Raw genomic sequence first — 14,281 nt, 5'->3', positions numbered from 1 at the left:
AGGGGATCAGTTGTTCCGTTGATTCGAGAGGTGTCGGGAAACTGAGAGGAGGCCCAGTGGGGGAACGGCTTGGGGTCTCTGGGGGAGCACGTTCCCAGCAATGTACCAAGGAACTCCCGAAAGGAACAGACCCTATTCCTGAAGGCTTAGAGGGGCCATGCGCACAGGTGTTGTTACGGATGGATGGAAGTCAAGTTAAAGCCATCCTCGGCACCGGGGCACCGGTTAAGTTGCTGTACAGTTTGTTTCATAACCGTTATTGGAAACATTTACCCTTGACGACATTCAGGACACTGGAGATTCGGGGTACCAGTGCCGGTGATTATCCAGACGACAGTTGTTGGTCAGTGAAAATGGAGTTCTTAGAGGCAAATGTGGAGGAGACTGAGGTTCATGAATCATTAATGCTGATGTGTCCGGACCCTGTTGAGACGGGCAGCGTTTCTGTTCTAGAGAGAACCAATATCCTGCTGGTGTGCTTGGGGGCCGGCCCGGAGGAGGTGGGTGAGCGTTGTTTGGAGGCATTGTCGATGCACCCAGAGTTTCGAGCTGCTTGTGTGGACGTGTGTAGCAGCATTGGGCTGATTCCGAATTCAAACAAGAGCCAGTGGTGGTGCGGCCTGGGGGACGTAGCTGAGGGTGAGACCCTCTTAGTGGACGCTGTGAAATACTACGAGGGAGCGGAGTTGACTGCTGAAGACACCTCGGAGAGAGAGAGGTTGCGGCGACTGGCCCCTGAAGCCGTGGAAGACGTAGCATGTGTGTGGATTATATTGCGTTGAAGAGGCGCACTGTCAGTGACCAGAATATGGCCCTGAGGGCTGGAGAGGCGATGGCCTGTCTGAGTGGTGCAAAATGGTTTAAGGTGCTGGATCTGAGGAGTGGATGTTGCCAGATCCTGATGAGTGGGGCCAACAAGGAGAAGACGGCCGTTATAAATTCCCTAGGAGTCTTCGGGTCCGTAAAGATGCCACAGGGCATATCTGGAGCCCTTGCAACCTTCCTGCGGGGCAGGTGGAAGACCATAGGGGACGTGGAGGCGTTTGGAGTTTTGGTGTGTGTGGATGATCTCTTGGTGTTTGGATTTGCCTCAGGAGAATATGAAGTGAGGTCGTTGCAGGAGCAGCTGAGAACTACCGAGTTAAAGTGTTTTCGGGACACGTGCGAAGGTCGCAGCTCGTGAGTTACTGTCTCTAGGGAATCAAGTTTGAAATGAAGATGGAGAGACTGGAGAAAGTGATCTGGAACCTTTCGGAAGACTTACAAGTTGGAGAGAATGAAGAAAGTTGTCTGGCTGAGGGTAATAGCAAACTGAGAACCCAGAGAGGGGAGTTTGCGGAGGTGAAGAAATTACAGACGAATCTCAGAAGAGAGAAGCGGAAGCTTGAAGGGAACCTGAAGATGACTGTCGACAGTTCAAATGAAGTGCAAAATCTGAAAGTTGATCTGGAAGAAGTCATGAGGAAGAAAAAGCTGGAGAGAAGTGCAGTGAATACTGAACAGGAGGCTGAAGAGACTGCGGGAGCAGTGCAGGCCACGTGTTTCCGTTTGGAGAAGATCAAACAGCAGCTACCGATCACAGGAATGAGGAAGAATACAGATTTGATGGATGATGTGCTGGATGTGTGGTACATGCTGCCTTTTGCTGACTTTCCCTCGATTGAGGAAGAGACCTTTGGCCCTTCTCCCATTGAGTCAGGTGTAGCGGGGAGGGTTAGCTGTGTGCAGTGTGGGGCATAAGTGAGAGGTTGAGAGAGGAGTTGGTAGTGGGCCCAAGGTATTCCCAGTTGTGTCCGAGCCTGAAGGGTTTAGGTGAGGGGGTACGGAGGCCTCAGAAGGGTTAGGGAACTCCCAGATAGTTGGCCTAAGTAGCGCCTGAGGAACAGGGCATGAGGGTTACTGTGTGGGGAGGAGATGTCACTGTTTGTGCTTGGGTTACGGTGTGTTGGCAGGAAAGGTGGCGAGTTATTTAGTAGTCATGAGGACATGACTTTTATTTGGTGGAGGGAGAGTGTAAAGGGGGTTTCTTCTTTTTTCTTTGTTACTGTTGGGAAAGGGTTTCTTTTTGTTAACTAGCAGGAATGCTAATTTACTGATAACGAGAATGGTATTCCTTTGTAAACCAAATGGGGATTAATGTTCTTTCTTCTGAGTCTGTAAGCTTTTGTTGACGGGCTTTTGGGCAGATCGGCGCGAGGGGGTCGAGAGAGAGGACGCAATGCTCTAAGCTGGGCGAGGATCGGACCACAAAGGGGGGTCCGAGGCCGGGAGATTCTCCAAGGGGGGGGGGGGGGATGAAGCTAGATGTGCTTGGTTGACCACTCGGAGGGTCCTGAGCTGTTTGGAGAGTCGTGGAGTTCGGAGGGGATCGAATGGTGGCCAGAAGACTTCAGAAATTGAGCTCCAACGGTTGTGCACGAAGTGGTTTGGACTTTGATAAGTTTGGCACCTTTTCTTTAATTTTCTCTTCATATATACTGTATCGTTATTAATCACTTAGTTATAGTAACCTTTATAAATTGTACTCATTTAATCGCATATGGTGTACTGTCTGTTTGTGGGCGAGGCGGGGACATCACACAGCATCCACACCAGCTGATTACCCAGTTTGGCGGGGCCGAAGGCTGCTCCCCCTAGACAAGAACGAGCTGAGCGAGCCTGAGGCGACCCAGGGTGTTACATGTGGTAAACACTTGTGAGAAGGGATATTCTGTGGAAATCACTGTCGGTAATACTTTGTGTGTTGGATCTGGATAGGGAGTACCTTGCAGAATCTACCTGTGCGTTAACCCTTGCTTGGGTGGTCATACCCTTTGAAGACTTATCCCTGTGATAAGCTAATTTTGGTGATATTTCGTATGTGGATTTAGAACAACAATGGATAATACCTACAGCGACATTATCCTGTTTTACCACTGTGAAATTTGTGGAATTCAATGTAGTTGCCTTCTCTCGACATTCACCTTGGATTAAAAATATCTCTCTCGTCATTTATTCCATGGCTTAACTGAACTTTTATGCTTCACCATCTCAAGACTTTGAGCTTGGTATTCCCAGAGCTCAGTGGTTTGGGAGATATATTTACACATATGTGTACTCATAACACTTTTAACTTTAGATTATTTTGCTTAAGTTGTTATACAAGTAGATACTAATAAAGACAGCGCTTTTAACATCAAAACTAGACTCCAGGTGTTGTCTATAGCTGCTGGTTCATTTAAACCATTACGGGTGCGTAACAGTGGTGTTTGTGTTTATGTCTTTGAGAGGGCTCACCCCAGCATCCAGTTAAGATTTTTCTGTCTCTGTCACACTTATGCCAAATGGGTAGAACTAGGGGCCCTGACATTCACAGTGTATTGACAGATGTATCTCAGGCCCCCACCAAACAGAACTTCCTACACTGGGAAACATGCTTCCTGGCCATAACTGCAGGTGCCCAGCAGTGGAAAGGAATAACTGAGACTGAGCGATCTTTGATGATAGTTTTTCTCTCCTATGGAGTAGCCGGGAATTCATGAGAGATAATAAATTTGGCTACAGCACTTGAGGAGCTGGCCACAACACTGCAGGGGCCCTGACAGAAACACAGGCCCAAGTAACAGAAATACCCACTGAAAAGATTGCAATCTGGCAAACAGTCGTACAGAATCTTACGGCTTTAGATTTTATCCCAGCTGAGAAGGGGGAACCTGTGCTATTATTGACACAGAATGCTGCACCTTTATCCCTGATGTGTCTAATAACACTACATCTCTCTCCGAGCACACTGCCTAGGAGATTGACAGCATCAAGAAAGTAGGGCAGGATTTACACGGGTTCACGGAAGGGTCGAAATGGTGATCTTCAAAGGCCTGTTTGTAATATGTGGGGCATGATATTGCATTATGTCCTAATAGTTGTACATATCATTGTTATAGTTACTGTTGAATGCAGTTTTTCTCACTGAGAAGTCAAAGCTGTACTTGGTTGCTTTCTCTGTAAAAAATTACTGTTTTGTTGCTCATGTAATGATCAAAAAGGAGGGAATGATGAAGGATGGTTTAACACTTCATTAAAAAATAGCAGCCTGTTTTTCTGAAAGAAACTGCTGATGATCAATAGATGTACTAAGCCATGCTGAGCCATATTTCTTCTTCAGGGTAGCTAGCTATGGTTTCAGGATGCTTATCTCCTTGTGTGTTCATGCGCAGAGATAGGACAGCGTCAGTCTGTTCTGCGTGTGTAAGCCATTATGACTATTTTGTAATTTGTCTTTAGGGGCTCCAGCCTATCATGTAGTAAATAACTTTGGTTCCAGCCTGTCTTGTGTGCGGAGTATCTGGATGGATATATCTGTGGTGAAGGGGAATTGTTAGTCAGTTAGTGGATTGGGTGGGAATTCCTGTTGGAGTGGCTAACTGAGTAAGCCCCGGGTACTTAGAATAAAGAGTTTGTACTAATACAGTCTCTGAGTGACTCTCTCCGGATTTGACTTCCACAGAATGGGATTGGTTTCAAACGGCTGGGCTGCTGGAAGAACAGTACCAGACCTGCAATGATTGCAACTGGGTCTGACAGAGGCCTTCAGTCTCACTCCAGCTGTTTCCTACCTTCTCTTGTACAGGTATGTAATGTCTAAAGGACCAGTGTTTGAATGAATGAGACTCACACAACTTTCTCCTGACTGAATCACTGGAATCTCCGAGTCAGATGGGTCCTCTCCAGTTGATGCTCTCAATCCTCGGGCTGGTTCACATGTTGCTGTTCCCTCGTCTTCAGTCGTGAGTTTTCTTCCAATAAATCTCTCACTGCAGGTCTAACGTTAACATGAAAGATAATGAAGTGCATTAACAATAAAAAGCAGAACCAAACATTTCTGCTTAATGTTACTAAGAACAAAACTCACTGAAATTTAAACGTTGAAGGCAGATATAATGATCTCAGTGAAGAATCTTTTATTGTCCCTCACATGATACAAAAGAATATGGGATAAAAAGGAGCCATCATTCAGTCATGGTAAGACATAAGGTACAGAATTAGGTGATTTGATCCATCTGGTCTGTCCCACCATTTAACCATGGCTGATTTTTTATTCCAACACCATATTCCTGCCTTCCTCCTGTAACCCTGAAGCCACTTAGCAATCATGAATATATTAATCTCTGTCATAAATATACCCAAATCGCAGCCTCAACCAACCTCTGTGGAAACAAATTCCACACTTCGGACACCTAATGGCAAAAAAAAATTCGCAACTGAATTTTAACGAGAAGCATCTTTATTCTGAGACTGTGCTGTCAGATCACAGACTCTCCGTCTAATGGAAACATCCTCTCCATGTCCACTGTATCCAGGCTGTTCAGCATTCGGTAGGTTTACTTAACCAAAGCTCGCCTCCACAAACCCCACCGTCCCTCTGAACTCCATCCAGCACAGGTCCAGAACCATCAAATGCTCCTCATACATAAAGCCGATCACTCCTGAGATTATTCATGTGAACCTCGTTAGCAACAACTGTACTGAACACATTCCCAGCAATAACAGACAAACTGGTACCAGGATAATTGATAGGGAAAAGTTCTGCTTTCTTTACTGATCTACTATCACAGATCGAGTCATTTCCATTTCCAGGTTAAATGTAATAAAAAGAAAGTGGAATTACCAGAAACTCTCAGCAGGTAAGGAACAGCTGCGGGGAGGGGAACAAACTTTACAATTCAGGTTAATGACGTGTACAATGTCCTGGGTATGTTACTCAAAATGGCCTCTTTGGTTTGTTACAAGTAGGAATGTTTCTTTGTCGGATAAGTGTTTCTCTAGCCGTTGTTTCACTTTAGAATGGCTGATATGGTAATTGTATTCATTTGTTAATCAATGGGGAATGTCATTGTGTCTTGTGATGCTGGGAACTTGGGGGAGGGGTTTTTCGCGGGTTTTTTGGGGGAGGCCGAGGAAGACATGGAAGAAGGTGGACGTGTGCTGGACTGCTCGTAAGACCACCGGGGTGGTCCCAGGTGCGACGGCCGGATGGGTCGATTGGTTCGTTGATTGAGCTCCAACGAGTGCACTAAACAGACTGAACTTTGATAAGTGGCGCCTTTTGTTTTTTTTCCTTGTGTATATATATTGTATTGCTTACTACTCTTTTTAATTTTAGTAAACTCTTTAAAGTGTATTTCATAACGGTATTTGTTGTGGATTTGATACTGTTGGCGGGCTCGAGGCGTAAACTCGATTCTCACAGCACCTGCGTGTAAGGGAGGTGGGTTGGAGAGTGGCTGGATCCCTTTTTCCCCTAGACATATACCAGCCTGTGGGTAAGTGTTACATTTGTGGGGTGCTCGTCCCGGATTGGATTGTCAGGGGCTGTGGAATCGCGCAGGCAGCAGAGGAAGATGGACAGAGATAAGTTTGTTTGTTGGTGCCAGTTTGAAGATGTACCGGTACAGTACGCATGCGTAGTGAGCGGAGTGGATTTTCGAGTTTCAGGAGACGTGATAGTGCGGGGTTTAAGTTCGGTGAAGGGTATTGGGCAGGTAGAATTGGTAGCTAGACGGTGTGGTAAAGAGGTGGGGTCTAGCTGGGTGTTGGTTCGTACGAGTACTGAAGTCAGGACGGTGGAACTGCCGGCGACGGTCAGTGTTCCAGGGGAGGCGGGCCCGTGGGGGCTCCACTTCTACAAGGATGAGGCTGAGGAGTTAGAGCTAGAGGTGGACCCCAGAGAGGTGCCCGGCACTAGTAAAGGGAGGTGGGAGGAGGGAGTCGTGACTAAGCCCCGCTCCCCAGGTAGGGTGGAAGCCTCGGAGCTGGCAGCCGCACTTTATTCCCTGGTGGGGGTGGCCGAGAGGCCACGGCTGAAGCTGGGGGTGTTCTCCGGAGCCAAGCCTACTCCGGATGGGGAGGTGGACTATGAGACCTGGATCGAGCATACGTCTTTGATGTTAGAGGAGTGGCCAGGTTCAGAGGAGGAGAAGAGGCAGCGATTGCTGGGAAGTTTGAGGGGTTTAGCAGCCACAACCATCCGGGAGTTGAAAGCTGAGAAGCCTGGGGCCTCAGTGGAAGACTGCCTAGAAGTTTTGGAGGGAGCGTTTGGGTTGTCAGGGGAACCCTGGCTGCTTTTAGCAGAGTTTCAACGCCTGGAACAATGGAGAGGGGAAAAGCTCTCCGAGTATATATTTAGGATGGAGGGGATGCTCTCGGGGCTGCGGCGCCGAGGGGTAGTGAAGGCGACTGACGTGGCTAGCGTGAGGATGAGTCAGCTATTCAGTGGCTCTCTGGAGGAGGACAAGGTGGCGTGGACTATCCGGCAGGCTTATAGGAAAGGTCCCCCTCCATCCTTCGGGCCACTGATTAGAGAGGTGCGAGAGGAAGAGAGAGCATTGGGGCGGAAAAGGGGCACGGGCCTACGGGAGCGATCCTCAGCGATACAGGAAGTTGTGGCTGAGTGGAGGAATGACAAACCCCCGGGGAGTAGGGAACCCCCTTTGGAGGGGAGGGACAGGGGAGGTACCTACTCTCAGGGGCGATCAGTGCAGTGGATTGGGAGCAGGAGCCGTCCTGGGAGAGGAGGGGCAGCCGGCAGTGTGTGCTATAGCTGTGGAGAGGAGGGTCACTTTAGGTGGGATTGTGAGAGACAAGGAGTCCCGCGGAGGACAAGCCCCCCTGCGACTAAGAAGGGAGAGGTGTCGGGGAAACTTAGGAGAGGCTCAGTGAGGGAATGGACTGGAGCCTCTGGAGGAACACGTTCCCAGAGATCAGCCGGAAGACCACCGGGTGCCCACGCCTCTGTTCCGGATGGGCTGGTAGGACCCCGTGCCAGTGTGGGTCTACGGATAGAGGGAGTTTACGCAAAAGCCGTTCTTGATACTGGATCGCAGGTGACCTTATTGTACCGGTCTTTCTACAATCAACATCTAAAGCATTTGCCCGTAACACCATTTGACGCCCTGCAGATTTGGGGTGTGAGCGAGGGTGACTACCCGTACGATGGGTACCTATCGGTGAGATTGGAGTTCTCGGAGGGCGATGTGGGAGTGTCGGAAGCTATTGAGACGTTGGTGTTGGTGTGTCCTGACCCGGTGGAAACCGGTGGTGCTGCCCTCCTGGTGGGGACTAACTCCCCAGTTGTGCGACGGCTCCTGGGAGCTTGTAAGGAGAAAGGGGGGGAAGACTTTCTGGAGACCCTCTCGGTGCATCCAGTGTTTCGAGCAGTGTTCGAAGAAGGGGTTGCCTCCCAAGGGCTGGACCCGGAGTGTAAACGAGGGACGGTGTGGTGTACGCAGGCGAGGCCCAAGGTGATCCAACCAGGGGAGGTAGCACTAGTGATGGGGACCCCCAGATTCCCAGGAGTGCCGACAGGAGAAGCCCTGTTAGTAGATGCCCCAGACGATCTTGAAGGGGAGACACGATTTCCGGCGGGGGCGCTGGTGAGGCCCGAAGTGCAGAGACCAGGGGTGGTACATGCGAGGCGTATAGCTATAAGTGTCAGGAACACCACGGCAAGAGAAATCACCTTTAAGAGGGGAATGCCGCTGGCACATCTGTTCCCGGTGACGGTAATGTCCAGCGCACCAGTGCGGACCCCTAACGGGGAGGGATCGGAGCATCGAAGGGAGCTGACCGCTGAAGCCTTTAACTTCGGGGATTCCCCAGTGTCGCCGGAGTGGAAACGCAGGCTAGTGGAGAAGATGCTGAAGATGGAAGCTGTTTTTTCTCGGGGCGAGTTTGATGTTGGCTGCTCCAAAAGCACTCGCCACACCATCCGGGTGACGGAGGACACCCCGTTCCGAGAGAGATCCCGGCGGCTGGCTCCGGCAGATGTTGAGGACGTGCGACAGCACTTGTGCAAGTTGAAGGAGGCCGGAATCATAGCTGAGTCTCGAAGTCCTTATGCGTCCCCAATAGTGGTGGCACGGAAGAAGAATGGGCGAGTGCGCATGTGTGTTGACTACAGGACGTTGAATCGGCGAACTGTCCCTGATCAATATACTGTCCCAAGAGTCGAGGATGCGTTGGCCTGCCTGAGCGGTGCAAAGTGGTTCAGTGTGCTGGATTTAAGAAGTGGGTATTACCAGATCCCGATGAGTGCGGCCGATAAAGAGAAGACCGCTTTTATCTGCCCACTGGGGTTCTTTCAGTTCGAACGAATGCCCCAAGGCATATCCGGAGCCCCAGCCACCTTCCAGAGGCTCATGGAGAGAACTGTGGGGGATATGAATCTGTTGGAGGTGCTGGTGTACCTGGACGATTTGATAGTGTTTGGATCGACTTTGGAGGAACATGAGGAGAGACTGTTGAAGGTGTTGGGCCGGCTTAATGAAGAAGGGTTGAAGCTTTCCCTGGACAAATGCCAGTTCTGCAAGTCGTCGGTTAACTACATTGGCCATATCATTTCGCGAGAGGGAGTGGCTACTGATCCAACCAAGATAGAGGCTGTGACCACCTGGCCGAGACCCCAGAAAGTGGGTGCTCTGCGCTCATTTTTGGGGTTCTGTGGGTATTACCGGCGATTTGTGAAAGGATACGCCAAAGTGTGTCACCCGTTAACTCAGCTGTTGTGTGGCTATCCCCCGGTGGGGAAGAAGAGGACGGGGAACCAGAGGCAGGATGCTGGAGGATACTGGAACCCGGCGGAACCTTTTGGCTCGAGATGGGATGATCAATGTGAAGAGGCGTTCCGATCTTTGAAAAGGGCACTGACCCAGGCCCCGGTGTTGGCTTTTGCCGATCCCCAGAAGCCATATGTGCTGCACACGGATGCCAGCCGAGAGGGTCTCGGGGCTGTTCTGTACCAGGAGCATGGCAAAGCATTGAGGCCGGTAGCCTTTGTCAGCCGAAGCTTGTCGCCATCGGAGAGAAACTATCCCACTCACAAGTTGGAGTTCCTGGCGCTGAAGTGGGCGGTGGTGGACAAGCTGGGCGATTACCTTTACGGAGCCAAGTTTGAGGTGAGAACGGATAACAATCCTCTCACTTATATTTTGACTTCGGCGAAGCTGGATGCCACAGGACATCGGTGGCTGGCGGCATTGTCGGTATATGATTTCAGCCTGAGGTACCGCCCCGGAAGCAAGAATATCGATGCGGATGCATTGTCTCGTCGGGAGCCGGGGGAGGAGGAGAAGGACGAGGAGTGGGAGAGTGTCCCTGCCCCTGGAGTGAAGGCGATGTGTCAGTTTGTTATCACCGTGAAGGCCGAGGGAAGAGGGAGGCTGGAACGAGCCGTGGACCATTTGGGGGTTTTTGACGACGCCATACCCCTAGTTTACTGTGACCTGACCGCTCTGGGGACTAAACAGTTGCCGGAACTGAGTCCGGGGGAAGTGGCAACTGCTCAGCAAAATGACCCGGGCATTGGCACAGTGTGGAGAGCGGTCGAGAAGGGGGATGGGGCGTTGGCTGAGAAGGCGAAACACCCATATGTGCCTCTGTTGTTGAAGGAGTGGTCTCGGTTGAAGTTAAAGAACAAAATCTTGTACCGGGTAACAACGCCTCCGGACCAACCCCGCTGTTGGCAACTGGTCCTGCCAGAGGAGTATCACCAGACTGTACTCCAGGCCTTACATGATGATTCTGGACATTTGGGGGTGGAAAAGACATATGGATTACTCAAAGACCGGTTCTACTGGCCCCGGATGAGGGGGGACGTCGAAGAATACTGTAGGGGATGCCGTCGTTGCATCCAGAGGAAGACCCTGCCAGCGTTGGCGGCTCCACTGTCGCACTTGCAGAGTGCGGGACCTCTGGACCTGATATGTATGGATTTCCTGTCGATTGAGCCTGACACCAGCAACACCGCGAATGTATTAGTCATCACCGATCATTACACTCGCTATGCTCAGGCATTTCCCACCAAGGATCAGAAGGCGACGACAGTGGCGAAGGTGCTATGGGAGAAGTACTTTGTGCATTACGGCCTTCCCAGGCGAATCCATAGTGATCAGGGGAGGGACTTTGAGAGCCGCCTTATCCAGGAATTACTGACTATGCTTGGGGTTGAGAAATCCAGGACTACCCCTTACCACCCACAGGGAGATCCTCAGCCAGAGAGATTCAACAGGACCCTGTTGGATATGCTTGGGACGCTGGAGATTGGGCAGAAAAGCAGGTGGAGTCGTCATATTGGACAATTGGTTCACTGTTACAATTGTACTCGCAATGAGGCTACAGGGTATTCACCCTATTATCTGATGTTTGGGCGGGAAGCGAGGTTGCCCATTGACGTGTGTTTTGGAGGTGGAGTGGGTGAATTTCCCGGGAAGTCCCATCTAAAGTACGTGTCCGACATGAAGAGGGAGTTACAGCGGGCGTACGAGTTGGCCGAGGCGGCGGCTACCAAACAAAATCAGCGGAATAAGATGCGGTATGATCGAAAGGTGAAGTTTGTACAATTATTACCGGGCGACCGGGTCCTTTTACGGAATTTGGGACTCCCTGGTAAGCACAAGTTGGCAGATCGATGGGCGGCCAGCCCCTATGTAATAGAGAGCCAGATGCCGAACCTGCCAGTTTACCGGGTGAAACCCGAGGATGGAAAAGGGCCTATCAAGGTACTCCATAGGAATCACCTGCTGCCACTGGGTCAAGCGGTGCAGGTGGATAAGGAGCCCGAGTGGGAGGTTACGCCCAGTACAAGGACTCTGCGAGGGAGCGGAGAACGGGAAGAGCCCGCTGCTGAAGAGCGGGGACGGGTCCCTCACTCGGGAATGGCTACCGATTCAGAGGAGGACGACTCAGATGAGTGGGTCCTGTTCCCATTCGCTAGTGCTCCAGTACCAGGAGAGGAGGCTCCTGGCCCTTCCCATACTGAATTGGGTGAGAGGAGGGAAGGTCTTGAGGGTCAGATGGAGAGGCAGACTACATTGGTGGGAGAGAGGGTGGAATCTGAGCGTGAGCCGGGGAGATCTCGGGTGAGGGAGGACCCCTGTGAGGAAGGGGGTGCGGGTCTGTCAGGTAGACCTGGGGTGTCCGAGACAGTGGGTTCGCAGGTGACGAGGGAGCCCAGTGGGGCAGAAGGGGTATGGAGATCTCAGAGGATTAGGCGCCCCCCGGAGCGGTTGACATATGTGGTACCGGGAGAACCGAGTGTGATTTCTACTGCTCTGGGTAGTTATGTCATTGCCTTCTGCACCTGGGTTGGGTTTTGTGTGTTGCGAGAAGCTTTGGGGACCTCTAGTAATGCCATGAGGGCATGACATTTGCTGGTGGGGAGAGAATGTACAATGTCCTGGGTATGTTACTCAAAATGGCCTCTTTGGTTTGTTACAAGTAGGAATGTTTCTTTGTCGGATAAGTGTTTCTCTAGCCGTTGTTTCACTTTAGAATGGCTGATATGGTAATTGTATTCATTTGTTAATCAATGGGGAATGTCATTGTGTCTTGTGATGCTGGGAACTTGGGGGAGGGGTTTTTCGCGGGTTTTTTGGGGGAGGCCGAGGAAGACATGGAAGAAGGTGGACGTGTGCTGGACTGCTCGTAAGACCACCGGGGTGGTCCCAGGTGCGACGGCCGGATGGGTCGATTGGTTCGTTGATTGAGCTCCAACGAGTGCACTAAACAGACTGAACTTTGATAAGTGGCGCCTTTTGTTTTTTTTCCTTGTGTATATATATTGTATTGCTTACTACTCTTTTTAATTTTAGTAAACTCTTTAAAGTGTATTTCATAACGGTATTTGTTGTGGATTTGATACTGTTGGCGGGCTCGAGGCGTAAACTCGATTCTCACAGCACCTGCGTGTAAGGGAGGTGGGTTGGAGAGTGGCTGGATCCCTTTTTCCCCTAGACATATACCAGCCTGTGGGTAAGTGTTACAGACGTTTCGTCAGAATGACTTCAAACATTTAGTTTTTAGTGCAACTTGAGATTCTGCCTGATTTCCACCGAGTGACAAACTGGTGACAGTTTGAACACCAGACTCACGGGTCTATTTCTACTGTTGTAAACACGGAAAAGCCGGTCCAGAGACGTCAGAACACACCGCAGCTACTGAATTAATTATACAAAAATGACAAAGATAGAAGAAACAACAAGCACTTTGTTATATATACTTTGATCCTCACCAAATTTTTATCAACACACTATAGAGAATTTCCCATCCGGACACTTCACGCTTTGCATGGTAACTGCGAGGATCTGCACAGTCCTTTGGATCCAGATCAGTCCTCGGTAAAGCAGGCAGTGAAATCAAAGATTCCCACAACCTGGGACGTTCTCCTTTCTCACCCAGCACAGTCCGGGAGAAGACACAACAGCCAGAAAGCTCCAGGACAAATGCGAGGAGCCTCTGTAAGCGGGGCGAGTTCGGGAAGTTGATGGGACTCGGTGGCCAAAATCACACCACGTGACCTTGCATCACAAAGCGGAGGGCGGGGCGAATCTGCGGCACACAGTCTCACGTGACCTGTCGGCGGGACTTACATTTAAATTCTGCAGAAACAGACAGCCTGGGCTCCTGGTTTGGATCGTTCAATGCAGATTAAGTGGAGTTGACACATTTCTGACGAGCCCAGATAGTTGGGAAACAAATGAATTCCTGGCCCTCAGTTCGGGGCTCACGGCCAACATCGGATCTCCCCGCTCGGGATCGGTCTCAATACTCACCGATGGGAAAGTGATATCTTCGGCCCGCAGATAGTGATCCCGACGGAAGAGTCGAAAGTCTTTCCCGATAACACAGCCGACCTACTTCAACTCTGAGCGGAGAGGATAACACCGTCCAGCCGGAGACTGTGAACATGCGCGAAGAGATTGTTACATCATCGGGAGGCGGGGCCTCTGAAACAGACGCGCGGCATCTGCGGTTAAATGGGAGGGGCAAACGGGATCACGTGTCGGGATTGGTGACACCCCCCCGCCCCCCCCCCCCCCCCCCAGGCAGAGACTCCAACTGCACATTAGTCTGTGGAAAGAAGCAAACTTGCCGCTCACATCTCCTCTCACCTTAAATGTATTAGACATTTCAACCCCCAGGAAAAATATATCGTCTGTCCACTCTATCTATTCCTCTCCTCATCTTATAAACGTCAATCCAGTCTCACCCCAGCCTGCGCCGCTCTGGAGAAAACAACACGTTTGTCCAGCCTCTCGTTATAGCTCATGCCCTCTAATCCAGGCAGTGTCCTGGTAAACCTCTTCTGCGCCCTCTCCAAAGCCCCGACATCCTTCCGAGAATGGGGGAGACCAGAACTGTATGAAACACTCCAGATGTGGTCTAACTAGTTTTGTAAAACTGTGTTACGAGCTGCAACGTTTTAGAAACGAACCAGCAGCAATAGAGTTCACAACGGAGTCTGGTTTTG

At 50.6% G+C, this 14,281-nt stretch overlaps 1 protein-coding gene across 2 annotated transcripts in view; it reads right to left on the bottom strand.

Moving 5' to 3' along the window:
• The window catches only part of LOC132388979 (gastrula zinc finger protein XlCGF26.1-like), a 34,022-nt gene extending 20,312 nt beyond the window's left edge, over positions 1-13,710 (bottom strand). The window contains exons 1-2 of one of the 2 annotated variants that reach the window (XM_059961400.1): positions 13,584-13,710; positions 4,652-4,798 (exon numbers count right to left, since the gene is read on the bottom strand). The gene's annotated coding sequence lies outside the window, so the exon portion shown is untranslated. Of the gene's footprint in view, positions 1-4,651; positions 4,799-13,042 lie in introns of both variants that reach the window. The other variant, XM_059961401.1, reaches the window with a different exon arrangement.
• Positions 13,711-14,281: the final 571 nt, after the last annotated feature.

Source organism: Hypanus sabinus, unplaced genomic scaffold, assembly GCF_030144855.1.
Source record: "Hypanus sabinus isolate sHypSab1 unplaced genomic scaffold, sHypSab1.hap1 scaffold_447, whole genome shotgun sequence".
Classification (NCBI taxonomy): domain Eukaryota; kingdom Metazoa; phylum Chordata; class Chondrichthyes; order Myliobatiformes; family Dasyatidae; genus Hypanus; species Hypanus sabinus.
Note: the sequence above shows the minus strand (reverse complement) of the source record. Positions and strands in the feature narration are given on the sequence as shown.